The sequence below is a fragment of the Mauremys mutica genome, chromosome 15, assembly GCF_020497125.1.
Source record: "Mauremys mutica isolate MM-2020 ecotype Southern chromosome 15, ASM2049712v1, whole genome shotgun sequence".
Classification (NCBI taxonomy): domain Eukaryota; kingdom Metazoa; phylum Chordata; order Testudines; family Geoemydidae; genus Mauremys; species Mauremys mutica.
Genome location: NC_059086.1, coordinates 26705879 through 26733354, shown reverse-complemented (window position 1 = coordinate 26733354; position 27476 = coordinate 26705879). Strand labels below are relative to the sequence as shown.

The following is a 27476-nucleotide window of genomic DNA, read 5'->3' as shown; positions in this document are numbered from 1 at the left end:
CCACTTAGGGATTGGGGGCAAAATCAGTACTTGGCCCTGCTGGCTCTATGAGATATATATAGAAACATTTCAGTTTAGACTGACTGGTATTTTTCAACAGAAAATAGTTTAGTCAATTTTTTCAACCAGTTCTACACATTAACTTTCCTGTTAGATTTCTCCATTCTCCCCTCCCCTCCCCCTGTATCACAGGCTATAGGTGCTCTTCTTAATTTGAAACACATACATAAAAACTGAAGATCTGAAAGACAAATCCTAGGTTAGAGAATTGTCTTTTGTAACTATAAAAGTAACCTGCAAGCTATTATTTTAGCATGAGCTTTCGTGAGCTGCAGCTCACTTCTTCGGATGCATAGAATGGAACACACAGACAGGAGATATTTATACATACAGAGAACATGAAAAGGTGGAAGTATGGCAGTTCCCTCTAGATTGTTACTCTACAGGGCATACTACGAGAAAGTGCCTCTTGGCAATGGACTCGGCTCAGTCAGTGGCGGGACTTTCCACTGCCCACTCGGCCGGACAAAGACACCGCCCCAGGGATGCATTCTTATACACAGGTACAAACAAGCTACACATCACTCCTGACGTATGAGATGCAACCCTTCTACGTAGCAAAGTACAACCCCTCTACGTAGTAAGGTGCCGCCTCTCACCATGTACATGTTGGTTTGAATAAAATAACTCTATCCATTATATTACCCTTTTGGCCCTGTCATTGGGATGGGTCAGCCTGTTCCTTGTTATCTGTGGAATGTTCCAGTATAGTGTGTTCTAGTACCATGTTTATACTTTACTACACTAGGTGAATATATGTTTATGCAACATCAGCCCTTTCCTTGCCAACTTCTGTGAACAGGGCCTGCCTCTGGCTCACAGCTTAACTTTGCTTTATGTTAGCAAAGTCTGGACCATACTTTAGTTCAGGCCTCAGGCCTCAACTGGGCCTTTATCAGGGCCTGTACTTACTACACTCCTTGCCATAGATCAGGCAGCTGTGGCCTGGCTTTTTAGTTTCATAATAAGAAAGTTATATTTGCAATTGCCAACGTTGCATTGTTCATGGCTGACATTTCAAAAATGCTGACTTGGAAAAAAAATTGCAATCGTCAATCGCTTCCAAGCAAGCAGAGTTTTGAAATTCCAAAATGCTCACCCTCCTTCTTTTTTAACTAATTCTTTTTCTCTGCCATTGTCTTTCAATTCAGTTTCTCAAAATAGCTACAGTATTAGTGTGGTTCACTTAGAATTTTTTTTACTTTACTAGCAATTTTGGCTCTTTCTACCTGTAAATGATTCTTGAATTAATTTATTTTCTATCCCACATTAGATCACAGTTAAGAGGGAACACAGCATTTGAAAATGTTCTGGATATTGTGTTGTTATAACAAGGTAAGAGCTGATGAAGTTTTAGGAACATAATCCTAAACTAACTAACAACACTACAAACAATAACATTCCCATAGGAATAATATAATGGGGTTGTTGTACAGTTTTGGTTACAAAGCACAATACATCATACTTAGTACATAAAGTAGGTACTGTCGTGGAAAAATTGACCACACCGTTGATTTTGGGTCAGACACACACTGAGGCACCTTTATTAGGGTACACAATACAATTATGCATAAAGGGAAGGTCGGCGTATCCCCAAGCAAGGGGAGTCAGCCGCCTTGCATAAACCACACAGCTTTAAGCTTATAAAGGTAAAAACCGCAACGCGTAATCATGCATTACAAATCTTATCAGCCTTATTTGGTATTTTTATCAGCAAGCCAATCAGAGCCCCTCTGGGGCCGTGACTTGGACCCCCTACCATCTAGGGGTTTTCCTGTTTTTGTCTCTAGGGGCCCCTGTCTTTCGCCACTTCCCCCCCTTCTTGCGATACCTTCTCTTGCGTTATCTTGAGCACTAACTTACCTAATACAATTATTTTCCATTAGAGTTGTACACTAAGCACTTTCCTAATTGTATGCACACCTATTTGCGGTTTCCATTGTACAAGACTCTTCTGCAATTATTAATTTTTCATAGCTAACAAGCTGTTATTTTAGGTCAGGTTACCCAATTACCAGTAGGCGTGGGTTTCCCTTTTTCTCCTGTTGGCCTTTTGATTATGCCATACAGGCTTCTAATTGTGTCACACAAGCTCTTACAAATCTTATGCCTTAAGGTCAAATTGGCCTGCAGTGGCCTTCTGTTACCTATGTTTAGCTAACTTAGCTTGGGGCAGACAAGACACAGTTTCAGGGTAAACTCAATCTGGGGTACAGGGGGTCCCTGAAAATCCCCATCAGTACTCTATAAGCTGTATGAAAGGCATTCTTTTCAGCTTGATATATATTCTGAAGCATGTGAATTTGCCCTTGCAATTCAGAGATTCTTTGAACCTCTGGTAACAATGAAAGCAAATTGTGAAATCGACCAGGCACTACTCTAGTCCAATTAAAATTCCCTTCAAATCCTTGTTAATTCTTTCCCTGCTTCCACACTCCCCCCTTTTGTACTTCTAGTACAACAGATATTTTCAAATCGCTATTTGCATTAAACCACGGAGTTCAGCATTCTACAGGGGAGGGATTACGAGTACATCACCCTGTAATGGTTTTGCTTCTTTTAGAAAAATTCAAAGGCACAGTAGATTTGTCCGTGAACAAGGGAGAGGTTTAACCAGCACGTCACCTTGTCCTTTTTCCCTGCTGTCCAGAAGGCACAGTAAAACTAGAAAAAGGAATAGGCTAATCATCAGTAGGAGAATTCTCCTGATGTGGAGGGGTCTTTTTGCAGTGAGAATCATGGGTGCAGGCAGTCAGTCTTTGGCACTTCACAGCGGTGTTGGTGGTTAACAGGACTTGGAAAGGGCCTTTCCAGCGTGGAGCCAAGGCAGTCTTTCGTTGATGGATCTTTATGTAGACCCAGTCTCCTGGTTCCAACGAGTGGCAAGGTTGCACAGGATCCTTCGGTAATGCTTCCTTCACCTGTGTATAAAAAACTCAACACATTTCATTAGTGCCTGACAATACTTAAGCATTATGTCATCCATCAAATGAATGTCCATCTGAGCTAGGGTTAGTGGGGGTGCAGCTGGTAGTCGCATTGGGCGTCCTGTCAAAATCTCATGAGGGCTGAGTCCAGTCTTTCGATTGGGAATGGCTCTCATACTCATCAGTGCCAAAGGAAGGGCATCTGGCCACTTTAAGTTTGTCTCAGCACAAATCTTGGCCAGTTTATTCTTTAAAATCCGGTTCTGGCATTCCACTGTCCCAGCAGACTGTGGGTGGTGAGGGCAGTGAGCTGCACATAATTCCTTTACAATCTGTCCAGTAAAATGAGTTCCACGATCACTGTTGATACTCACAGGGATGCCAAAACGTGTATAAAAATCTTTAAGCAGAAGTTTCACAACAGTCCTGGCATCTGCTTTCCTGCAAGGAAAAGCTTCAACCCAATTGGTAAATACATCAACTAAAACTAATACATATTCATAACCACAACATTTAGACATTTGAATAAAATCAATCTGAATATTTACAAAAGGTCCCCAAGGAGGAGGGTGGGCTGCCCGCTGCACACCAATCTGGTTTAACTGCAGCAACCATCCCCCCCCCTTCCTTGGTAGTCAGCCAAGTCTTAGCTGTGAGCGGTGTCCTTGACTGGGGCCAGCGCCTTATCCTTAGACTGAGCATGTTAGCTTTTTTTTTTCTTAGTTAACTTGTTCTTTTTCCTTTTCCCCTTTTTGGCTTCTTTTAACCTACAAAGGAAACTTTTACTTTTTACTTATACACCTTTTGTTAACAATGAACACATACACATTGCCGTTATACAGTACATTAATCTTATTATTTAATGTATGCCACATATACCCTTTCACTAAATTAACCTTATTACAGAGCCGTGGAACAATAAGTCAGGACAAGCACACCCACTTTGAGGAGTTCACTTAATATAACCTCTAGTCCAATAGTTTCCCACCATCCCCAGCCCTCTGGCTAGAAATCTGAGGTAGCCAGAAGGATCCCATGTACAATATGGGGAGTGGGTTAACTTTCCATGTCCTTGCTTTTAAAGACTGTTGGTATGCAAATTTTAATAACACTTCTCAATTAAAAGATTTGGCCAATGAAGTTTCTTTCTCTTACTTAAGAAAATGTATTAGACTTCAGTATATCACATTTTTCTGATGTATCCAAACACTTTGTATTTTAAGTGGAACAAAACAAGTATCTGCATTTCAATCCAACACTTCCGCTTGATTTTAAATCAGACCATCCCATAAAAATATTAAACACATCAATTCTGGCTGCAAGACAAACACCACAAGACAGAACATAGAACACAAAACATAATTTTTACTCTGTCAGTAGATACATGGTATGTTGAATGCTGTTTCAGCTGGCATTAGTTTTCTTTGATTATCTGAAAGACAAAAACAGAGGTCTACCCCTTCTGGGCAGTCAATCATTACTTAAAATATACAAAAAGAACAGGAGTACTTGTGGCACCTTAAAGACTAACAAATTTATTGAAGCATGAGCTTTCGTGAGCTACAGCTCACTTCTTCGGATGCATAGAATGGAACACACAGACAGGAGATATTTATACATACAGAGAACATGAAATGGTGGAAGTATGCATACCAACAGGAAGAGTCTAATCAATTGAGATGAGCTATCGTCAGCAGGAGGAAAAAAACTGTTTGAAGTGATAATTAAGATGGCCCATAGAAGGTGTGAGGAGAACTTAACATAGGGAAATAGATTCAATTAATGTAATGACCCAACCATTCCCAGTCGGGTCATTACATTAATTGAATCTATTTCCCTATGTTAAGTTCTCCTCACACCTTCTATGGGCCATCTTAATTATCACTTCAAACAGTTTTTTTCCTCCTGCTGACGATAGCTCATCTCAATTGATTAGACTCTTCCTGTTGGTATGCATACTTCCACCATTTCATGTTCTCTGTATGTATAAATATCTCCTGTCTGTGTGTTCCATTCTATGCATCCGAAGAAGTGAGCTGTAGCTCACGAAAGCTCATGCTTCAATAAATTTGTTAGTCTTTAAGGTGCCACAAGTACTCCTGTTCTTTTTGCGGATACAGACTAACACGGCTGCTACTCTGAAACCTTAAAATATACAAATACTCTTGTTGATTTCAGGCAAAACAGGGGAATTACCCCATATTTTCTTGTATGTGTTTTATAGGAAGCCCAGGTTTCAGTGGCTTTTACCTTATCAGTTAGATAATTTGCATTAACACAGATGTTTTCTGGCTTGCTTTTTACTTCTAACTCCTGCTTTTAAACACTGAAAGAAAACATCACAACTTATAGTGCCTTTAGAGCCTAATAAAATTTCAACTACATAGCACTGTATACATTCTTCAGCTAAATCAACAAAATTGTTCATAGCCAAATGATTGCAATCTAATAATTTCTTTGCCTGAATTTATTTACAAACATTTTAAAGACACCAAGAACTTTTCTCTTTAGCATTTTTACAAAGTTCAACTGCTGTTCCCTCCAGCAACTACAGAGTCAACTTTTCACCTTCCCTTAAAAATCACTTGCTTTGTCTTCCAACAGCCACTTGCCACTTACCAATTCAAATCACCATTCCAAATATCCTCCTGAGTATTTGAAATCCCCATGCTTATACTCACTTACTTCTTCTTTTCCACTACCCTCAAAAGTTTCCAACCTGTTCTCCAATCTCTGTCTGTTGCCTGCCCGCCTGGGCCCGATCCTGCTTTTCTCGCTGAACCGTCCCTTTCATGGGCACAAACTTGTTCCACTACCAGTTTAGCTACGAGGGTGGGCTTCTCAACTAGCCCCCACCCTTCTGGTCTTTTCCCTAAAACATTTTTACTCACAAGACTACCCGAGTCCTCCCTTGTGAGGCTTGCCACCTGGGCAAAAATACATGGCCATTGGGTAAAGGCCATTTACTTAACATATAATCCAAACCACTTTAGGGGGTCTACCCAGAGACCCACCCATTTGACTGCTGACACTTAAACAGAAAAGAAAATTACACAGAGAGCAGAAAAAATTACAGTCTAAGCCAGATTTTCCTACTTCTATTACATTGTCCGTTACAGAGGGCGGGACAGAAGGATCACAATACAACCTCAGAGCTTCATCGCACACATGGCTTCCACTCCGAGGAATTACGAACGAGAAGTTCAGTTCCGCCCACACACCCAACGCCCAAATGAACAGAGCAGAAAAACAACAGTAACCGGTTAAACAGAACAGAACCAAAACTAGATAGTGCACCAAAACCAAATAGTGTTTCCTTATTCTATTAGGGCTCACCTTTAATCATGCAATTCTTAACATATAACACCAACAGTACCAAACAAAGCAAACATAAAATAACAAAAGTAAAACAGATAGAGGGTGTAAATTCTGCAGGGCTCCCCCATTTAATTGCTCACCAAACTGTGACAAATTTCTGTTACCAATTTATCCCTCATGTCAGGTGATCAAACTGACACTGCAGAACGACGTAGGGGGAGGGTAAAGAAAACACACCATATAACCAAATTTTAAAGCTTCATTAAAAATAATAAAACAACAATGGAGCGTGTTGGGAACGCTCCCACATCACTCAGGAAAAATATGAATGCTCCAAGCCTTAAGCCACTTTAATACTCACAAATGTCCAGACTGGCCACGTCTGTGTATAACGTTCAGAGAAGGGGAATAGGTGGATGGGAGATTATCCTGTATACAGCCTGTTCAGAATTTCCAACATGCTTCCACTCTTGGGATGGCTGTTCTTTTACACTGTTCTGTAACTTGTATTGCCTTTGCTTTGCCTCTGTCTCTATTTTCCACAGCCAGCTGAGGCTGAAAGCAGTTTTTCTTTGTACTTAGCATGGTCTGCATTGATTCTTGATCTTGAACGTAGAGCAACTTTAGCTTTATCTCTAAGCCAAGCTGAATTTCAAATTAATCCGTTCCTAGACAAATTGCTCACACTGTGTCAGAGGCTTTTCTTTGGTGATTAAAAGCTCCTCTGAGATGTATGATCTTATCTAGATTGAAGGTACCTTCTAATGGGCATTGTTTAGATGGATTTTCACGCATGTACAGATTCCAATCATTTAAATACTTGCAGGTTTTAGGACCATAATGTACGTACATGTAATATGCTGGGGTACCCTTAGGGGGTAAGGTGGAATGTTTAGACTGTCCCTCCCCCATTTTCCAATTACACAAACTGAGGGGGGTGCCCTGTCCGCGCTAGCGGACATAAACTGAGGATCTCTCCCTACAGGGTACTCACACAGGAGAGACTAACAAGGAAGACTACGACTCTCCTACACCTCCCTTCAGCAAAGAGCGTCGGCTAGTCTCTGGGAGATGGCGCCGCTTACTCTAATTGCCTCCAGTGAGATGATCAGACTGTCAGTAGCCCACACGGAAGGGAAAGGGGAGGGAAGATGGGTTCACACACTCCTAGACCCAGGTAGCGTCCTCGCCGGACTATGCCAGGCCGAGTAAGCCCACCGTGGGTCGGATCTCCTAAAGATCCACTAGTTACCGGGCTTGCGTTAGAGTAGTCCTGATCACTAGCTTTCGCTTCACAGGGTACTCTGGGCGTCTTCCGATAACGATCACTCACACTGGTGTACACACACACACACACACCAAGGCCTCTTTTTTTTCCCCTTTTTCTACCTTTTTATCTCTTTTTAATTTTTTTTTTTAACCACGATGCATCTTTACCTGGTCCGGACCAATACCATGAGGCAGTATGACAACCCCTCTTGAGGCGGTAAAAACCCCTCAGCACCGGTGCATTCTAATGCATTTACCTTATGCATTACCTTATGCATTTACCTAGTTGGCCAACTCAGCAGTTCCCAGTACTGCTATAAACTAACCTTATTGGGGCCTTTCCCCAATACCACTCTGCATCTGATCTTGCTGCACAGTCAATAAGTTCAGATGGCGTGAGCCCAACAGAGACAGACGTCCCCACAGACAGTCCTCCTCCGATACCCCAATAGAGATTTCAAAAGGTCTCATACCTCTCATGTGGCGCCGTGGGGTTTGAAGGGGAATGATCCGTAGTAGCCGTCTGTGGGTCCGTGGGCGTTGCCATCCCGGACGAGCCCCCAAATTGTCGGAGAAAAACTCAGTTCTCGCTTTTTCTTTGGGTGCAGCAAAATCAAATACTTTATTATTTCTCCAGTAATTACAATGGAGGGAGAGAGTGCCATAGGACACAGGGTCGCCCCAGTCCCGGACAGGTCTCTCAACTGGTAAACAATTACAGCAAGCCTTTATACTTTTGTTACAGACAATAACTAGCAATAATACAGACGATAAAGAGCAACACTACATTTTGTTTATACATAAGCCTTTCTGCTATCTTATTTGTCTCACCCCTAGAAGACACTGGCCTGCATATTTGGTTATCTATTGCAAGGTCGTAATAACTTTTCACACAGTTCTTTCTCTGCCTCACACTATCTTCGCTTCTACAAATCTCATGTCATTAGGGTCACAGCTAGCCTAACTCTTGCTAACTGACTGACATGCATTAAAATTCCCTTCAAATCCTTGTTAATTCTTTCCCTGCTTCCACACCACTGTACATCAGATTTATGTTTGTGGTACCCATTGCTTCTATCCCCTTCTCTGCCTCTTCTTTTAACACAGCAACAGGATAAATGGCTCCAGGGAACTGCACCAGAGTGACTGGCTTCATTTTCCAGGGAATAACAGACTGTCCAAAGCTACAAAACATCCTCTTTGTGTTCTTCTTTGACATTTATTTCTGCATCCTGGTGGGGAACGTTGGGATGATTATGCTGATTAAGGTTGACTCCCAACTTCCAACTCCACAGTTTCATGTACTTTTTCCTCAGCAATTTGTCACTCTTTGATGCTGTCTACTCCTCTGTGATTCCTCACAAGGTGATGGTCATTTCTCTAGTGAAGAGTAAAGACATTTCTTTCCCTGGGTGTGTGGTTCAGTATTTCCTCTTCTCCTTCTGTGCCAACAATGAGTTTGCCTCCTCGCTGTGATGACCTACGATTGCTTCATGGACATCTGCAACCCATTGCCTTATAATGTCATCATGTCCAAGAGAGTCTGCTTCCAGCTGATGGCTGGCTCTTACCTATGCGCCTGTGTCAATGCCATTGTGCATATGTGTACTGTATTCAGTCTGTCCTTCAGCCACTCCAATGTCCTCAGTCATTTTTTCAGCGATATTCACCTACTCCAAGAAATATCATGCTCTGATTTTAGCATCAATAAGCTTGTGCATTTCATCTTTGCAGCCATACAAACAATTGGCACCATTCTCATCATCCTCATCTCCTACATTTACATCATCTTTGCCATCCTGAGGATCTGTTCCACGGCAGGAAGGCACAAGGCCTTCTCCACTTGTGCCTCTCACCTGACTGTCTTTTACATCTTATATGGGACCCTGATCTTTACATATTTACGACACTCATCTGGCAGCTCAGTGGACTTGGAGAAAATGGTGCTTGTGTTCTATACCCTTGTGATCCCCATGCTGAACCCCCTGATCTACAGCTTGAGGAACAAGGAGGTGAAGGACGCCCTGAGGCAGAGGCGGATTTACAGTAAAACACAGGGTTCCACCACCAGCAGTCAAGCTCCCCCCTCCCCCGCCTCTTCCCCGCCTCTTCCCCCGAGCTTGCCATGTTCCCACCCCTTCCCTCCCTGCCAGCACTGCTCTCACTGCCGAACAGCTGTTTGCCGGTGCTCAGGTCGCTCCAGGACAGAGGGGGAGGAGCAGGGCCTCAGCGCACTCAGGGAAGGAGGTGGAGAAGAGGTGGGGGTTGGGCCTTGAGGAAGGGGTGGAATCGAGACAGAGCAGAGCAAAGGCGGAGCCTCCGCACTCCCCCTACACATACCCCCCGTCCCCCTGCCATGAGCCGCTCAGGGCAGAGGGCTGGGGTGGGGCAGGGAGCTGGGAGTACCCCCACAACCTCAGCTCACACCCCTAGGCTCCTGCCCTGACTCCTGCACCCCCCTAACACACCCTCAGCCCCCTTCCCTCCCTGACTCCTGCATCCCCCACATATACCCAGCCCCTCACCTCATGCCCTGACTCCTGCACCCACCCCCCATCACCACCTGCACCTCTTGTACCAAATGGGAGCTGCCCCAGGTAAGTGCTCCACACTCCAACCCCCAGCCCTGAGCCCCCTCCCGCATCCTAACTCCTGGCCAGACCCTGCAACTTCATCCCAGATCCTAAACCTCCAGCCCTGAGCCCCTCCCACACCCTAAGTTCTGGCCAGACCCCACACCCCAATGTTTTTTTACATTTTTTTAATAAAGCACTCTTATCCAAAGTGCTTCAAAATAGTTAGCTAAGGGTACAAATAATATTTGGAAAGATCATTAAATGGTCTGCCAAGACGCTCAGCGATTTTCAAGTGGTCTTGGAAAAATAAGTTAGACTACAAAACAATTAAGGTACCTCACTTTATTTTCATTTACTTCCTATTACTTATAGGAGGAGGATGAAGAAAAAGACAATGAAAAATGGGGATGGAAGGGGAGATAAGAGAGAATGTTCTTTTTCTTGGCTGAGTCCCAAGGAGCGGCCCCAAAAATGAAGCTGAGCACAGGGTCCTGTAAAAGTAGAATGAATTATATTGTAAAAATAAAAAAGGATTAAAGAAATGTTGTATGTATCTTTAAGCAGAAATAAGCAATGTTAAAATACAGGTGCCAGGAAAAGAAACATTAGGCATAAACAATGGTGTTAATGGTGAAACATTAACAGAAGATCGGTAATAGTAAGAAAATAAGACATACATGTCTAGCCCAGGTAAACTTATCAGATTCTGCTTCCCTTGTTATCTTGTTAAGTGCTTGCCCTTTTATCTGTATAAATAAGATAGTTTGTGTCTTGCATGGTGCTCACATTATCTGGGTGTTATTAGCAGAGCGCTGTGCTAATAAAACAGAGTGGTCTGACAAACTGTGAGTCCTGAGTCTAATTTTGACAGTCCCATTAACTCTAAATCCACCACTGATTACCGACGATTTGTACCCAGGCTGCCTGGGGGGAGGGGGGGCAAGTGGGGCAATTTGCCCCAGGCCCTGAAGGGGCCCCCACAAGAGTTTTTCAGGACCCCTGGAGCAGGCTGGCCAGCACCATCTGTGATTTGGGAGGCATGTGATAGATGAAGGTGGGGGTAGCTCCCTTTTATGGACACCCAGCCAGCCAGTTAGGTATAAAATCCCTCTTAGTAGTTGTTCTCTACTTGCTTTACCTGTAAAGGGTTAAAAAGTCCATAGGTAAAAGGAAGGGAGTGTGCACCTGACCAAAAGAGCCAATGGGAAGGCTAGAACTTTTTAAAATTGGGAAAAAACTGTCCCTTTGTCTCTGTGTTGTTCTTCCGGAGAGGAGAGACAGGGCTGGAACTATGCTGTAAGAGCTTGCGCCAGGTATGAAAAATGATCAAATCATACCTAGAAACTACTCATTTGAAACCCCAGAGATGTAAGTAGATCAGGAAATGTCTAGGAAGACACGATTAGGTTTATCTCTTTTATTTCTTTATGGCTTGTGGACTCCTCTGTGTTAACCCCCAAACACTTTTGTTTTGCTTGTAACCTTTAAGCTGGACCTCAAGAAAACCATTCTTAATGCTTAATTATTCTATTTCCTCTTTTTGAATCTAGCAATAGACTAAGTTCCAGATGTATTTTCTTTCTTTTTGGTTTTAATAAAATTTACCTTTCTAAAGAACAGGATTGGGTTCCAGATGTATTTTCTTTCTTTTTGGTTTTAATAAAATTTACCTTATTAAAGAACAGGATTGGGTTTTTGTGTCCCAAGAGGTTTGTGCACATGTTATTTAATTAGCTGGTGGCAACAGCTGATTTCCTTTGTTTTTCTTTCTCAGCTCTTCGCCGGGGGGTGGGGCGGGTGTTAAAGGGCTTGAGGGTACCCCACAGGAAGGAATTCCTAAATTCACCTTCCTGGGTTTTAAAAGTGTATTTTTGCACTTGGGTGGTGGCAGCATCTACCCATCCAAGGTCACCCAGAGGTAGTTCACCTTGAAACAGTTTCCACCAGGCAGCAGGTGGGAGAGGCTTATCTCCCTAGCTGATTATTGTGTATTGTGTGTTTTAATTTTTTTCTAATGTCCAACCTAAACTGTTCTAGCTACAATTTAAGCCCATTGCTTCTTGTCCTATCCTCAGAAGTGAGTGAGACCAGCCTTGACCTGTGGCTAGTAGTCTGTGCTGCAAAATGTAAATGGAAACCAGCGTACTCAGCCATCGCAGACAGAGAGACATGGTTGGGGGGGAAATGTTTCCACTCACATCTCAAGGCGGGAGGGCCCCTCTGGCCACACACACATCAGGGCTGCTCCCAGACATACTACAAGAGACCACAACCCACCAGTTCCTCTTCTGCTCCTGGGTTCTCCTCGGAGGCCCAGACGCTGCTGCAGAGTCCCCTGGCTTGGTCACCGGCTCCCACTCCCCATGATCCTGCTGTGGCTGCTCTGTAAGTTTTGGGGAGCTCTCTGCCAATGGGCTCGGGGAGGGGGTATCTCTGGGCTGTAGAGAGCAAGGAGAGAGGTAGGTTTGTGGGTCTGCCTGGGCTGAGGGGATGTGGGGACTAGCGTGGGGTAAGAATTGTTAAAAATATTTGAAATGGTGGCTACATGTGGCTATTTCACTGGGATCCGGATGGTTATTTCATCTCAGATTGAAAATTTGGTCATAAATTTAGGGCACAATTTTTTTACGTCTGACATGTTTTTCATTCTTCTTCCAATGTTGTAACCTCCTTCTCTACATGCCTTTGTGAAGGCATCATAGGATCATATATATAATGTACCTTCAGAGCAGTCTAGCGGTTGAAACATCAATTTCCCATTAAAAATTATGCAATTTGGATCCAAATCCATAGACAGCTTTGAAAATTAGAACCTCTGATTTTATTTGGATTGTACAATCTTTGGGGTAGGGGCCATCGTTTTGTTTGTACAGACCCTAGCACAATAGGGTCTGGTTTGTAACAGGAGCTCCTAGGTGCTAATACTAATAATACATACACAGAAACTACATTAAAAGGAAGATATTGAGGTTTCAAACTCTGATGTTAGGAAATGACAGTAGTTAGGTTTAGAAATATTGGAAAATGATCCCATGCTCCATGTTCTTAGTTTCCCAGGGAATTGTGGTGGATTCTTTCTTATTAAAGGTAATTTGTTTACAATTTGATCATTGACGTCAAGGAGAGGTTTTTTCCATCAACTTCAACCGACTTCTTGACAAACCCTCAAACTCTATTGGAGACTTTATAATCCTCCCCTGTAATTGTATCAAATTTGTCATATTCCTAACTTGGCCTTTCCACCCATATCCGCATTGAGACCTATCACACATGCACTGATTGTTCCTTGTTTATTATCAAACATTCTGGGAAGATTAATTAATCAAATCTGCAGAAAAGGTCATTAGAGAGAGTCAAAAAAATCAAAAATATTTTAAACCTTGCAAATAAATGGGAAAATTTTAGATAAAATGTTTGCTCGTTCCCCCTGCCCCCTCCCCCAATTTTTCATCCAACCTTTGTTTTCCCATCTGTCCAATGGGGATATGGACACTGACCTACAGTGGTAAGACTATGATATTGAAAACTAATCTGGGAATATTCTACATCAACTAGGAGACTTTGCAAAGAGTCCCCCTAATTAGTATTACAAGGCTGTTCAACTGGTTTAGAGACAGGCAAGAAGGGAAAAACTGTATTTCTCACCTCGAAAAATATTGTTACAATGAAGTTTTAGTGCTTAAATGGATAAAGTTTAAAATATCAAACCCCAATGAGGAACCCTGGCTTTGCTAGTTTGGAAGGAAAACACCTCTTAACTACTGAGACCCTGTGCCTGCGATCACTTGTGCACATACATAATTTTACTCTTGTGAGTAATCCCATTGACGATAACAGGGCTACTCCCATGAATAAAGTTATGCACGTACTTAACTGTGTGAAGGACCAGGGGCTAAAGTTATGTGCCATTTACTTAAGCTGTAAGCTCACCAAGGCAGTGACTGTCTTTTTATTATGACTAGGCTTGGAAGGATTAGATATTTATCAGTATCTGCCAATACATGTCAATTTCACTGCACACAGAAACTGATGAATAAATCTTTCCATCGGTAATAATACAAATGTCTAGCTGGGCACAGTAAAAAAAGTGCTGCCTGAGACCTTACTGAGTTTGATATAAGCATGTTTACTCGCTATATTTTGACATGTGCTGTTGACAATTTGTCCTTAAATAGCTCTAAAGCTTTCATTTTTTGAGTCTCAGCATTGATTGTCATTAAATAATTATTCGCTGACCCTCCGCTTGTCTGCCCCCATAATTTCCTACAACTGTGAACTTTTAAATAGATAAAATTGAAAAATAAAATGCTTAAAACATTGATATTATCCATAAATTATAAATAAATAAAGATTGCATTCTGCCAACTCAGTTATGACTGTGTTCAGCATCTGGCACAATGAGCTGGTGGTACCTCAATGCTAATATTACTTAATAATTACAATAACAATTCTTAAAATGTGTCTGTTGTGCAAGAATATGAAATGTCTGCAAAAGTCCAAGTCCTTCAAACTCTAAGTAGCGCATGCTCATTGTTCTATTCAAATAATGGAGGTTTTCAGCATTCGGCCTTTAGGTCTGTAGTTGCACGTGGCTGTGACACCATCACTTGGGCTTTTTTGAAATTATTTGGAGAAAGGGGAGGCAGATGGGGTGGCTGTTAACACCCAGCCTGGGATTCTGAGAGATCTGGGTTGAAATTCAGGCTTTGCCACTGAGTCCCATTATGTGACCTCAGATTGCTCTGTGTTTCAGTCCCCACCTGTAACAGCAGGGATAATTATACTTCCCCATCTCACCAGACTCAATACATTAATTTTTGGTGCTTAGATGTTATGGTGATGGGGCAGAAAGAGAAAGAGAGAATGAGAGATGCCCAAACCTTAGAGAATATTTTGCTTTGGCCATGGGCGGGGGTGTTGGATTGGATGGTGTAACCTTGCACGTCTCTTACTGCTGTGAGCATTGTGTGCTCCTGTAAGCATGATGTGGTGAGTGTATGCAAGATGCAGTTAAGGCTCCGATCCTGGAGTCAGATCGGGTGTAAGTACCACGCGCCAGCATGGACCTCACTGCAGTGTGGGGGCCTCTGATTGCTTGGATTTTCTTTTATTTGCTTAAATGTCAATGTTAGCATTTCCCCAATGCAGGCTAGTTATTGTTAGAGACACCCTGTGTGCTACTCACCATCTCTGCTGTTTGGTGCAGGTGCTGGGGTCACAAGCCAGGACTTCTGCAGCTCCCCAGGTGAGTGAGAGCACAAGAGACAAGGAAGGAAAGGAACGGCAGAGCAAGGAACAAAATGCCCAGGCCCTGCAATGGGGGGAGATGGGAGGGGAGAAACCTTCTGTGCAATTCCTGCCTGAAATCCTGTTAATGACACAGTTAATTAAGCAATTAATTCTCACAGTGGTCGGCCAGACATATTAACGAAAAGGAAATGTGCTTGGGGCAGATTCTCAGATGGTGTAAGCTGGAGTAGCTTTGTTGACTCCAATGGAGTGGGGCCAATTTAAACCAGCTGGGTATTTTCCCCATTGACTCCAGTGGAGCTAAGGCTGAGTTACACAGGCTGTGGCTCCGGCCCTATTGACTCTAATGGAGATGTGGCTGATTTACACCAGCTGGGATCTGGCCCATTGACTCCAGTGGAACAATGCCAGTTTATAGCTGCTGGGGATCTGGCCCAGTGTAGCAGGAATTCACACCCACCCAAAATAAAACAGACTAACTAAGCAAGTCTGATATGTGTCTTGATGTATGACTGTGAATTCCCAAGTGAACAAACAGACCCTTCTCCTTTCACCAGTCACTGCATTGCTCATCTCAGTGATCGCTTAGGCTCAGCAGCCTGTCATTCCCCTCTCAGGCACACGCGTCCGTGTCTCTTGTTGTTCCAGGAGATCTCCCCGCGCCTCGGTTGTTCCTGAATACGACATCAGCTCTGGAGGGGGTCCCAGTTTCAGCCCGATGTGCAGATCTTCCAAACGCTCTTGTTACCAAAGTTATTTTCTGCAAAGATGGGGTGGAGCTTTCCAGCCAAAGATTCGAACCAGGACAAGTTAGTTCTACACTGCTCCTCAACACCTCCATGATGAGTGCAGGGCACTACTCCTGTGGGTATCAACACAGGGATGAGAAAAACCAGGTGGCCAATTCCAATCTCAGTGCCCCCTTGCAACTGAAGGTTACAGGTGAGCAGCTGTCAGCTACACACTGTGGGCAGGGGAAAGGGCTCAAATGGCAGGTGTCAGGCATTTAGTTATTCTGTGCTACCCCTCCCCGTCCAGCCACCTCACATGTGTTTGTATCATTTTCTGCCCCAAAGCTGTGCCTTCAATGGGAAAACAGTTGTGTTCTCTGCTAGAATTAACTAACTCGAGTTAAAACTGTAGTGAAGACAAGGCAGTTTGGAGATGTTATGTGTGTTAACAGGCCAAGTTATGGCTACAGGGGAACCAGGAGCCAGACGTGTAAAAGTATTCAGACATAGTAAGATCATAGAATATCAGGGTTGGAAGGGACCTCAGCAGGTCATTGAGTCCAACTCCCTGCTCAAAGCAGGACCCATTCCCAGACAGATTTTTGCCCCAGATCCCTAAATGGCCCCCTCAGGAGTTGAACTCACAACCTTGGGTTTAGCAGACCCCCAGTTTCACTCATTCATAGCTAAGACACTGACATTTCCTGTGTTTATTGCCCAGACAGAAAGGCTCCCCCTAATGACAGCCCAGTCACTGGACAGCCTGAGAAAAATCTACCTCCGGAAGGTGAGTGACTGTGTTCACCACAGGCTTCATTTCCACAGTGCTGAGCACGCTGAGAGCATGTTGGGTTCAGAGCTTTTCAAAATCTCCCCCTCAGTGTCCGAGCCACTGAGAAGCCTGGTACTCGGTCCAGTGGGCTGTGGATCAGGCCCAAATGCCAGGTGTGTCCCATGTTCAGTGCGAGGTCATATCCCCTTCTACGCCTGTCCCTGAGCACCCCGGCTCCAACCTTCCCCACAGGAGGGCATGTGGGGAGAGCAGCACACACATCAGTGGCTTGACTGGACCCAGCAGCTCCCCACTCTCACCCTGCTGCTGGCAGCATCTCCCAGGGCTAACGTGAGGGGCAGGGTGCACAGGGTAATGTTTTTTGAGGGGCTGTGGCTGCACAGCTCCCCATTACCACCAGCAATGTGCGGGCGACATGATCCATCATGGTTCTGTATCAGATATGGAATGGATACAGAGCTTGATTCTTAGTGAGGTATCTACTACATGTGTTTATCAAAAGATATTTTAATGCCCTGCCAACATGGCTGAGGTTGGCTTAAATAAGGTATTTTACACACAGAGCCACTGAATAGCTGAACAGTATCATACAGTTTAACATCCATTATGTCTAAACTCTTACCATGTACGATATTCACATTATCACTCTGTCTTTGAAGTTCAGTACTGATCAGTCTATCAAGTGTCTCTGAATCGTGCTGGATTTTTAAAGACACAATCCCAATCCATAACAGCTTAGCCATCTGGCTGTCCATTAGTTTCAATAACTGGCTTTGGTCGGTTTGGAATCCTTGAGTTGTCTTCTTGTTCTGCGTCCGCTATCATAAAATCATAGAATCACAGGACTGGAAGGGACCTCTAGAGGCCATCAAGTCCAGTCCCCTGCACTCATGGCAGGACCAAGCACCTTCTAGTCCATCCCTGACAGGTGTTTGTCTAACCTGCTCTTAAAAATCTCCAATAGTGGAGATTCCACAATGTCCCTAGGCAATTTATTCCAGTGCTTAACCACCCTGACAGTTAGGAAGTTTTTTCTAATGTCCAACTTAAACCTCCCATGCTGCAATTTAAACCCATTGCTTCTTGTCCTATCATCAGAGGTTAAGGAAAATAATTTTTCTCCCTCCTCCTTGTAACAACCTTTTAGGTACTTGAAAACTGTTAAAATGTCCCCTCTCAGTCTTCTCTTCTCCAGACAAACAAACCCAGTTCTTTCAATCTTCCCTCACGAATAGAGTTTGCTGTGTTGATTGTTCTTTCTCAGGAACAAACTGTAGATGTTGGCAATTTCTGTTGAACTCCCCACTGTCAGTCTTGATCGCATCTCTGCAGAATTATTTTTCTTTATAACAGCTGGAGTTGTCCAGCCTTTTTCTCCATCCAATTTCACACAAACAGCCACCAGGTTCTAGAATTGACAGTTCTCTAACTGAGTGACAGGTGTTGTAAAAAGGCCCATATGTTGTTTTACCCTTTTAATCTGATTTGGCCTACTCACTTCATGTCTGGTCACTTTGGAGATAGATTCTTTTTCAAAGCTGGAGCAGTAATTCTGAGTTGTCTTCCCATCAGGAGTTGTGCTCGACTATATCCAGTAGCTGCTATTGGTGTTGATCTGTAACTCAGAAGGGCAAGGAATGGATCTTCCTGCTGTCGGATTTTCTTGACTGTCTGTACAGCTCTCTCAGCCTCTCCATTCACTTGTGGATAATGTGGGCTGCTGGTAATATGATCAAAATCATATTTTGTTTGCAATGATTTTAATTCTGCTGCAGTGAAATGTGTTCCTTTGTCCATTAGTTGCTCTGGAATAGTGAAATGAACAAAAGTGCTCTTGATTTTCCGCTAACATTGCAACATGTTCTGTCTTAGAAGTACATTATTGATTGTACTTTCTCAGGGCTAGGACAGATTCCATCTTTGTTTATTGTCTGTCTCAAATACATGATTCGGGGTGGGTGGAAAATAAACTTTTCCTTGTTTAGCTTCAGTCCAGACTGACTGATTAGACTTAGGACTTCACCAAAGTTTCTGTTGAATTCTTTTACAGAAGACCCGTATATCAGAACCTCGTCCATAAAAACTAAAACTCTATTTGTGTTCATTAATAATTCTACCATCTTTCTTTGGAAAATTTCAGGTGAACAGGTAACCCCACGAGGTAAACATCTAAAGCAAAATCTCCCAAAGGGTATGATAAAATGTAGTCAGTTTAGCGCTTTTGTCTTAGTAAGTTGTATCTGTGGTGAACTGGCCCATGCAATTTAGAATATCTCCAGGGCTAGTCAGAGCTCTGTTGGGTGAGTTCAGCTCTGGGAAGGGTTGAAGGTGATTGCAAGTCCCTTCTGAGATGCCTGTGACATCTACTCAGGAGTCAATTTAAAGTTAATAGTCTTGCCATGAATATTCAGATTCACTCTCTAGGCAGGCTGTGTGTTATGATAAATTAGATAAACTAGAACGAATGGCTCCTGATCGTCTATAACATGAGTCACCTCCCTGACTGCTTTGGTGCAGAAAACAGCTTCAAAATATCCATATTTCATATGTGTATTACACCATGTGCCTCTTGCTGGACATTCATCATCTCTTGAGATATGACTTTTTCCACACCTTGTGCATGTAGGTTAGAATTTGTCCTGTTTAGTCTCAGAGTTCTCTCTCCTTGCCTCAGGGGATTATGGCACTTAGCGCTCCTGCTACACCTGTTAACAGATTCTATGCTAGTTTCTTTTTCCTTTCAAGTGTAGCAACTTGCTCTTGCTTTTGCGGTCTCACCAGGCTGCTTTACTTTCTGTATATCTGTGGGCTGTATCTCTTGTTCAAGGTTATTATCTGTTAACCCAGTTACCAGACAGTCTCTGATATTTGCATGTTTTGCATTCCCAAAGTCACAGTTCTCAGCCAATGTATTCAGAGCTCTTATCAAACAGTCAACATTCCCCCCTGCTTCTTGAATTCTCTGATGGAAACATGCTCTTTCATAAACCACATTTCTCTGAGGTATCAAACATAGCCAGAATCCTTTCACAGTCATCTTTGTGAGTGTCTTCGGTAAAGTCACAGGATTTACAGATGTTCTCTGCTGGCTTCCCCAGAGCAAACGTTACAGAAGATACCCAAATATTTCCAGTTCGTTTTTGGAGCCTGTTCACAATTCAATATCTTGCAAAATATTGTTGCCATTGTGAAGGTTTGTCACAGGTGTAGTTCTCAGAGTCATTGAAGAGTAATGTTGATGAAATCCTGCAACCTATGTTGTTTTGTTCCTTCTATCTGCAACATTTCTTGCTGTTTTCCTTCTGTTTCTGTTCTCCTCTGGCTCTAGTTTACTTTTGACACCATGTCATATTTTGATACCAGATACAAACTGGCTACAGAGCTTCTTTCTTAGATATGCTCACCATAAGATCCTGTGATGCTCTGCCAGGTATGGCTGAGGTTAGCTTAAATAACATGTTTTACATACAGTGCTAATTATTGGATGAATAGTATAATACAGTTCAGCATTCCATTCCCTGATCTGCAAAATCCTTCCCTTCCACGGAGCAGCAACCAGGGCTCAGAGCATCCATCAGTGGCTTGGGTGTGTCTAGGGCAGGGAGACTGGTTTGTAACCTAGGGGAGTAATGTGTGAGAATCATACGGAGATAGGTGTAGAGTCTGGTTATCCCCCGAGTACTATCCTGATGCATAGCTCCTGTCCGCCATCCCCCTCCAGGAGAACACTCAAGGGGAGTGCTTGTCCTGGTATCACAGTCCCTGCATGGGGTCCCTTTGGGTCTCTATCCAAGTGCATTAGTTCCCTGTGTCCCCTCAGTGCTAAACATACTGCACAGCTCTAAACTGTCCCAGCCCCTCTGGGGGATTTACTCTGAGGTCTCATGACACTGGGCTTCATCTTCTCAGAGCATGGCCCCCTGGGAGTTCTGGGGGGGACGACAGCTGCCCATTCTAGAGCCCTTTGCCTTCCTCCCAGACACCCTTCAAATGTCCCCTTGTGTGTTTCAGGCCTGGCAGTGTCTCTCTGCATCTGGATACTCCGGTCTGCTCTGGTCCTTCTCCTCCTGGTGTCTGCCCCAATCATCACCATTGTCCTGGAGAGAACAAGCCATCGCTCATCCTGAGCCATCAGATCAGAGTCCCGAGGGGATGTGTCATGGCCCCATCCCTTCCTCCAGCCTGTGCCCCCAGCTTTGTCTATCCAGCTCCCAGTTCCCCAACACAGTCCTCATTCTACTGCCTCTCATACATCTTCTTTGCTCTGTGCTCATCCCCACAGCCCTCCTCTCTCCATGTGTCAGTCTCTCTGAGCACTCCCATTGCTCCATCTGCCTAGAGTAAATCATGGGGACTTGCACAGAAACTCCTCGTCTTGTTCCCTGCCCCCTATTCTGTCTGTCTGTCCATCACTGGACTGTGAGCTCCACAGGGATTGTCCCCTCTGCAGGGCCTGGGAGGCATCTGGCACATTGTGGCACTGCCCCGAATAACCAATAGTAACAATGACTCAGGTGGGCTGAGAGAGTCCAACCAACAGGCTAAGGTAGCTGAGCTCTGGGTTCTCACCGGGATGTACGGCCCAAGGAAGATGAGGGACTCATGTGTAATATGGTCATTCCCTTCCCCTATGCTTCTCTTTGATAGGTAACCATTTGTTTCCAATATTCTTACTTACTGTTACTCGAATCTCTCATCTTTGATAATAAATCTATCCTTGTTTTCACTATAAATCTATCTCAGCGCTGTGTGTGAAGCAGAGAGGTGATCCTGAGTGGAACTGTGTAGGCTGGTATGTGCTGTTCCTTTGGGAATGATGTATTTGAGAGCTCTGTGCATGTCCATTGGAACAGGGACAATCGGAGGACTTGGGGGTTGGTGGATGCCCATCACTAGCCTATACAGAGATAGTGAGGCCTGCTGAGGCCTGGTAGGCCGTGATTGTGCTGCCAGAAGCTGGTGGACTCAGGGAGCTGGACCACAGCAGATACAGACAAGAGTCCCTCTCACAAAGGTGTGACACTTAGGACACCTCCATGCCACCTAGCAAAGGGGTCTCTGTTCTGTCCTTGTAGCCCTTGAGAGGCCTGAATAACTCACTACACGCAATACATTGTGGTCATAATATTTACCTATAAAGTGTGTCATATGGGAACTTAAATGAAAGTCAGGATCACACTGCTCCTCAGAATGGTTGGATGACATATGTAGGGATGATACTGAAGAAGCTGTGTCTATGTACTAAACACATGGTTTAATGTCTAACTCCAGGCAAAGAGGGGCTGAGTCAGACAAAGGAAGCTGATTCCCCACATTGCCCTCAATGGTGTAAATCAAGCTTTGTGAGCCAACACGAAGGAAGCCAAATCTGCATACGGAATAAATAGGAAAATGGAAAGACCCCGCAGATAAAACTGCAGGGGCTTGTTCTGACTCTGTGGACCAAGCAACGAATGGGGGAATACAAGAAGTCAAAAGGTCTTATCTTTATCCATCGCTGATGAAGCAAAATGGACAGTGCTTTCTGCATTTATGAAAGGTGGATCCCAGCTGTGTTGGCCGGTAATGCTGGGAGATTACTTTGGGAGAAAAGACTTTAGACAAGATTTTAGCCTGTGAAAGTTAAATTTATGTTCTAAGAAGCCTGTTATACTTTTTGTTCTATATTTTATCATTTCTGTGTCCATTCTCCTTACTCAGTATCTCTTACATCTTTATCTTTGATAAAAGCCTTACTCTTTTACTTATTGTTTTCACTCAAACTCAGTCTCCATGCTGTGATGTTTTAAATGGCTGCCCCGAGTTTTACCAGCCAGGCTGTGTGTGCTCTGTTCCCTTGGAGACAGTAAAGTTGGTAATTTCTGTGAGTGTCCAGTGGCACAGGCTGGATACTACAGGGGGAGGCTTTCTGAGGGGCTTAGGTCTGGAATGCACCTATTGTTCTCCTGCAAGGCCAAGTAAGGGCTGGCAGAGCCCAGAAGAGATTGTGAGGGTGTCTGTCGGGCTTGAGGGGTCGGGGGAGCTGATACCCAGCTTAGCACCAGGAAGTTTTCCTCTAGCTGGAAATGAGAGTAACACGGTGGCTCACAGCCTTGGACACCCCAAGAAAGTGTTACATAATGTCAGGTGGTAGCAAGATGCCTCACAACAGTAAAAGTTTGGAGGCTCGGTACCTTTGAGGATCTGCGCCTAAGGGTGGATGACCTAGCAAAGCCTGAAAAAAAACAAGCCGAAGGAGGATATGGTGTGACAAGAAGCAGACACACAAACCACCCAGACATTGTCCCCTGCTGATATCACAAAATGTGCATGGCTGAGCTGTGAGTCATCCTGACATAGTCCCCCTACATAGTGCCCATGCCTGGCTCCCTGCTGTGCCTGTGTCTGATCTGGCTGTGTTTCCATGGCCCCAATTCACTGCCCAAGGTCTGAATAACGGGGAGGGCTACACGTCTGAAAGGCTGGAAGGGGCCTCTAAGGGTGGTTGAGTGCAGCCCCCTGTGCTAAAGGAGGGTTAAAACAACCCCTTTACTATAATTCACAGACCAGCAGGGACCCTTGTGATCATCTAGTCTGACTTCCTGTATAGCTTAGGCAAGCAACTTCCCCTGGGCCTTACACTATCCTCCCGCGCCTGGCACCCGGGGACCTGACCTGCTGTGGTCTATAGGAGCTACCCCCATAGACATGTTAAATAGTAATAACAATGACTGGTGTCCACATCTCAGCTCTCACTCACACCCCTGCAGCAGCAATGACACAATTAGAGCTGACACCTCAGTGAAACCCTGACGTGCTTCCCCAGCCCAGCCCTTGCTTATTTTGGGCTGTGTCAGGCTGCTGGTGCTGCTGCGGTGTTTATTTCACTGCAGTTTCCATTTCACACCCAGCCTCAGATAGAACAAACCACCCCAGTGAAATGTGTCCATTTAAAGCATCGGTCAGGCCTGGGAGGGGAATATCTCATGTTCAGCAGTGTGACCGTGAGCCAGCACTGCGCTGGTCATAGAATAGAATAGAATAGAATAGGATATCAGGGTTGGAAGGGACCTCAGGAGGTATCTAGTCCAACCCCCTGCTCAAAGCAGGACCAATTCCCAACTAAATCATTCCAGCCAGGGCTTTGTCAAGCCTGACCTTAAAAAACTCTAAGGAAGGAGATTCCACCACCTCCCTAGGTAACCCATTCCAGTGCTTCACCACCCTCCCAGTGAAAAAGTTTTTCCTAATATCCAACCTAAACCTCCCCCACTGCAACGTCAGACTCCTTGTTCTGTCATCAGGTACCACTGAGAACAGTCTAGAACCATCCTCTTTAGAACGTCCTGTCAGGTAGTTGAAAGCAGCTATCAAATCCCCCCTCATTCTTCTCTTCTGCAGACTAAATAATCCCAGTTCCCTCAGCATGTAGCTCCCTTCAAAGAGCTATTCTGCTGCAGTGTCTGTCTCTAGCTGTTGGGAGTTGGAGTTAACAGATGAATGAAAAGTTTTATTTTTGGTTTAATGCATAGGTGTGCACAGCACTTTTCATTAGGGTGTGCACTCAGGGAATTTTATTTATTTATTTTTTTAAAGGCAAACATCATAAAGGTTGGGGTGCGGGAGGGAGTGCGGTGTGTGGGAGTGGGTGCAGTGTGCAGGAAGGGGTTGAGGGCAAGGTATTGGGACAGAGGAGGTGTTTGGGGTATATGAGGGGGCTCAGGGAAGGGGTTGGGGTGCAGGGGGGTGTGGAGTGCCGTAGGGGGCTCAGGGCAGGGAGTTGGGGGGTGGGGTGCAGGAATGGGCTCAGGGCAGAGGGTTGGGGCACGAGGTGCAGGCAGGGGGCTTAGGGCAGGGAGTTGGGATGCAGGACAAGGTGCAGCAGGGGCCTCAGGACAGGGAGTTGGGGTGCAGGAGGGATGCAGCAGGGAGCTCAGGACAGGGAGTTGGGGTGCAGGAGGGATGCAGCAGGGAGCTCAGGACAGGGAGTTGGGGTGCAGGAGGGATATGGGGTGCAGGCAGGGGGCTCAGGGCAGGGGGTTGGGGTGCAGGAGGGGTGTGAGGTGCAGGCAGGGGGTTCAGGGCAGGGAGTTGGGGGTGTGTAGGAAGAGTTCAGACTCCGGCCTGGCGCTGCTTACCTGCAGCAGCGCGCTCCCTGCCTGCCTGTCCTGGCCCCATGCTGCACCGCTCACCACATCCCTGTGCGGCCCCAGGAAGGGCGGGGAGGGCTCTGCGTACTGCCCTTGCCACACCTCCAGGTACCTCCCCCGAAGCTCCCATTGGCCGCGGTTCCCCATTTCCGGCCAATGGGAGCTGTGGGGGGTGGTGCCTGGAGCAACACACGAAGCTCTCTCCCCCCCCCCAGGGGCGTGGTGCCATGCCATCTGGTTCTCAGAGTGGCGCAGGGCCTGCGACACCATGAGGGGCAAATCCTGCAGGCCGGATCCAAAGCCCTGAGGGGCCGGATCCATCCCACGGGCAGGGTACACCCGGCACACCCCATGCACATGCCTATGTTTTAATGCTTCCTCGGGTGCAGGAAAAAAGACTTCAACATATGCTGTCGTAGGGAAAGTCCATGGCAGGCCCCGCTAACACTCCGGCTCCTGAAACACATGGCTCAGACTGCACCTGCCACCTGTATTAACTCTGAAACGGTGAGCGCCAAAGAGGCCAGTGAGCTAATCACTTCAAACTTTTGGAAAAGTCTTTCTGCTTCATCTCATTCTTCAGACCCCTCCCTGCTCTTACCTGCTCTCCAACATCTCAGCGCACTCTGTGTGCATTTCTCTTAGCCTCCCCCATCCCTGCTCCCCTCGACTGTCTGCAGTTTTACAGACACCAGAGCAGATATCAGCATATTTATTTCCACTGCAATAAACCTGCAGCGTAAATTGTGCTGATTTCTTCTTGGATGCTCAGGAGTTCAGCTCCCCTCGAGAACAATGCAGTTCTGACAAGCCATGGACCCTGCGCTCCCCACAGGCCTGGGCTGGCCAGGATGGGGCTGAGCATAGAGCACATGGGGGAGATGAAGGTCTCCAAGGCAAACACCTCCTTATCCTCAGGGCATGAGACTCAAACACGCGGACCCTAGTGTTTGTCCACCCTCAGTACTGCCCGGCCGGCCGCACATGGGCAGCAGGGGCCTAATTTCAGAGATCTCATCTGCCAACCCAACCGGGAACTTCCTCAAGGGACCAGAATCCCAGCCCAAGAGCAGAGCCAGCCTGGACTGAAGTCTGGCCAGGAGCAGGCCCCATAGGCAGGGATGCCGTATGGTCCAGCAGTCTGGCAACAACAGGGCGCAGCAGTTTCTCCTTATCGCTGCCCCCCAGTTGGTGTGTCCCTAGGGCCTCTGAGCTTCAGCTGGGGTCAGTTCCCCTCTTCCTGGGCTCACACAGCCCCGTCAGTGCCTGTCCCCCTCAGCCAGGGCTGCATCTCACCATCCCATCTCTGCAGGGCATGTGTGCAGCGGGGGTTGGAGGTGGGGGGTCACTGATCACCTGTCCAGGGCCCAGCTCTGAGTTTTCTGGGGAACCTCCCAGGACATTTCTATCCAAGGCCCAGCCACCCCAGGACTGGGTTTTAGAGCCATGCTGGCTCCCAACTAGGCTTCCCTCTCCCCTGCAGATGGCACCTGAGCCCCACTGCGCTCCCCCAAGCTGTTTGTTCTGACCCTCGCCTCCCTCTCTGGGTTCATGGTCAGGGCATGTCTGAATCTCCTGTGTGGTTTGGCTGCTTTCCCTCCCTTTGTGTCACAGGGCTCTGCGTGGACAGGCGCCTCTCAACCCCCGGCCAGAGATCTTAGCTCTGAGCTTTCACCTCAGACCCACCGACCTTCTCTCCTCCCAGATCTGGGGGTAGAACCCAGGAGTCCTGGCCCCTTTGGCCATTAGACTCTACTTCTCTCCCAAAGCTGGGAATGGAGCCCAGCCAGCCGGCCGCCTCATCTTATCATCCCACTCCCTGACCAGGCTTTTTCTGTTTCCCTTTTGAATTAGCTGCAGCAGTGACAGCAGTGCTGTGCAAAAGAGGGGCTCTAGCAGTCAGCTGAGCACAGCACAGCCCCGTGCTCTAGGTAGCTCTGATAATGTAACCGAAAGGCCAGGCATGAGTAAAAGTGAAATACTATTTAGCCTAATGCTTAATTTCCTGGTTCAAAACTAGACAGCCCTGCCATTCGGCTGCACAGTCATTGAAACCAGCCATTCCATCGCCCTCAAAACCTGAGACTGTCAAGGTTCCTCCCCCACTCTGAACTTTAGGGTACAGACATGGGGACCTGCATGGAAACTTCTAAGCTTAATTACTAGCTTAGATCTGGTAACACTGCCACCATCCAGAAATTTCAGTGTCTGGATCACTTTCTGTCCCCCCAAAACCTTCCCCTCCCTGGGCAGACTTGAGAGGCTTTTTCACCAAGTTCCTGGTGAACACCGACCCAACCCCTTGGATCTTAACACAAGGAGGATTTAACCATTCCCCCTCCCTTCCCCCACCAATTCCTGGTGAGTCCAGATCCAATCCCCTTGGATCTTAACACAAGGAAAAAAATCAATCAGGTTCTTAA

At 45.6% G+C, this 27476-nt stretch overlaps 1 pseudogene; it reads left to right on the top strand.

Annotated features, from left to right (window-relative positions):
- Nucleotides 1–8692: 8692 nt before the first annotated feature.
- LOC123350591 lies at nt 8693–21051 on the top strand (annotated as a pseudogene).
- The last annotated feature ends 6425 nt before the right edge of the window (nt 21052–27476 follow it).